The sequence below is a fragment of the Otolemur garnettii genome, unplaced genomic scaffold (assembly GCF_000181295.1).
Source record: "Otolemur garnettii isolate 467f Iridium unplaced genomic scaffold, OtoGar3 scaffold00058, whole genome shotgun sequence".
NCBI lineage: Eukaryota > Metazoa > Chordata > Mammalia > Primates > Galagidae > Otolemur > Otolemur garnettii.
In genome coordinates this window covers 6858044-6860855 of record NW_003852453.1, presented here as the reverse complement: position 1 = coordinate 6860855, position 2812 = coordinate 6858044, and positions in this window count along the sequence as shown.

The following is a 2812-nucleotide window of genomic DNA, read 5'->3' as shown; positions in this document are numbered from 1 at the left end:
CCTCTGACCTTGGCCTGTAATTTTTTTGAACACTTGGAGCATGTGAAGTACAAGCATCATTCTTAGCACTTTACATGTGTTTGCTCGTCCTCACTGGAAAGGCCATGAGGTGAGAACTCTCATTTTCACAGAGGCAGAAACTAAGATGCAGAGAATGGAGTCACTTGCTCAAGGTGTAATGGGACTAGATTTCAACCCCAAAGGTCTGGCTCCAGACCTGATGGCTGAGTTAGTATCGGACACACTTGGACAATCAGACTGCTCTACCCCATGAGGCAGGGACCCACATCTTCGTCCTATCTGCATCCTTCCTCATTGTCTACCCTGAAAATGGGCAAACATTGAATAGACACCTATGAACTCCACCGTGCAGCCGCCACTGAGCGTCCCTGCTGGACCAGCCCTGATTTGCCTTCTTCACTTGTGTTCCAAGACCAAGATAGAAGGGAGGCTGGCAGGAACAAGTGGGGAGGGGTCTGTCCTGGAGTGACATGCAAATATTTAATCACTGGCATGGCCTGGGAGCAGACCAATCCAGTCCGAGTAAACCCCAGGGGTTCAGGCCATCCCTGATATACCACCCTTAACCCCTTGGTTGCGGGTCACTGGGCCAGGAAAGGAGCAAGATAAGCTCTGGGACAGGTGGGCCCTGGGAGGCTCAAGGTAAGGTGGGATCAGAATGTTTCCATATTTTAACAGTCCCAGGATTGCACATGAACATACCAGCTAAATGTCCTCCTGCTCCCTGCTCACATCCCATGATTAAAGTTCTTTGGTGCACTCCAAAGAGGGTCTTTCTAATTCCACTCTCTAAAAGCCAGTTTAAATCTCCAAACATTTGGCATAGGTACAGTGTGCCATATGGATAAGGTGACCAGATTTTAACATTGGTAAAGTGGCACACCTTTGGTGGGGGGGGGTCTTAATTAAAAATTTGGTCTATATGAAGCAACAAAAATTTTCATAGAATGCAAAAATAGTATTGTAATATATATTTTTTAATTTCAACATAAGTACAATTTACAAATATCATACATTTAAAAAATTATATATAGTATTATTTTATTCTTTGCCATATTTCTCGTCAAATCCTAACAACTGATCAACAATGCCAATTTTGATAAGCAGTTCTCAATAATCAGTTCTCAGTAATTATTTCTTATTATTAAAGTTTAACATTATAAAATTAACAAAAATAATATAAAACCCATATCCTGGTGAAATAGCCACATGGCAGCCGAAAACCGTATATTCCCTTCCCATTGTCCCACCGTTCCCTAGCTTGTCATGCATTCTTTCCAAAAATCGGGACTTTTTTAAAATGTCATGGGACGTGGAACAAATTGTTAAAAATCAGGACTGTCCTGCCCAAAGCGGGATGTCTGGTCACCTTACATATGGACCAAGAAAATGCTGGAGGGATAGTGAATAAAGCAGTGAATGCAGCATTCTGGAATATGATTGAGACCATGCCTGGTATACTGCAGGTGCTCGGTGAATACCTATTGTATTGAGCTAAATTAATTAGAAACCCTACCCCAAGACATGAAAGCCTAGTTGAACCCTTTGTTCTAGATCTGAAAGTTATTGTTTTAGTTATCTATTGCTAGGTGAGAATTATTCCAAAACTTAGCAGCTTAAAACAGAATTAGGCAAACTTTTTCTACAGGGCTAGATAGTGAATATTTTATGCCCATGGGCCATATAGGCTTCTCTTGCAAATAAACTATTGCTGTTGGGATATTAAGAAGCCATAAACGGTATGTATGCAACATTACTGTGTTCCAGTAAACCTTTATATACAGAGATCAGTGGACTAAAGTTTGCCAACCCCAGGCTTTCAGCAACATTAGTTATTTCACAGTTTCTGTAGGGCAGGAGTTTAGGTGCAGCCTCTGGCCCAGGGTTTCTCCTCAGGGTACAGTCTACAGCCAGCCAGGGCTATAGCCACCTGCAGACCCAGCCCTGGAAAATCTGTTCCACAATAACCACATGGCTGCTGGCAGGTGTCAGCTCTGTGCTGGGGAGGCCTCTCTTATGCTGTCTAAGTGTCCCCATGCAACTGTGGATGTGAGAGCCAGAAAGGGCCAAGATGGAAGCCACAGTCTTTTTATAACCTAATCTCAGATTTGCAACCTTCTCTTGCTTCATTAGAGGTAAACAATGAGTTCAGCCCATATTCCAAGGGAAGAAACTACAAAAACATGGGCACTGGATCTAGGATCATTGGGGTCATCTTGGAGGCTGATTACCAGTCACTCATTTAGTTGTCCATCCAAAAGCATTCTTCATGCACCTACTGTATGCCGCTGAGAGTGCTGCGGTGACAAGACACACTGACCCTGCCCTCTTGGCACTGTTAGTCTAAAAAAATATATTTTTTGAGAAAGAATCTCACTCTTCTGCCCAGGCTAAAGGGCCACTGCGTCAGCCCAGCTCACAGCAACCTCAGACTCCTGGGTTCAAACAATTCTCCTGCTTCAGCCTCCTAAGTAGCTGGGACTACATGCTCATGCCACAATACCCAGCTAAGTTTTTCTATTTTTAGTAGAGATGCAGCCTCACTCTTGCTCAGGCAGGTCTTGAACTCCTGAGCTAAAGGGATCCATCTACCTCAGCCTCCCAGAGTGTTAGGATTACAGGCATGAGCCACCAAGCCCAGCCTAATTTTTTAAAATTAACTCTTCCATTATAAAACAAAGAGAAACAAAATAAACAACTCTTCCCCCTTAAAATTAAGAAAGATATAATAAAAGAGATTATAATAATCTCTTAATAATAAATAATAATAATAATAAATAATAAATAATAT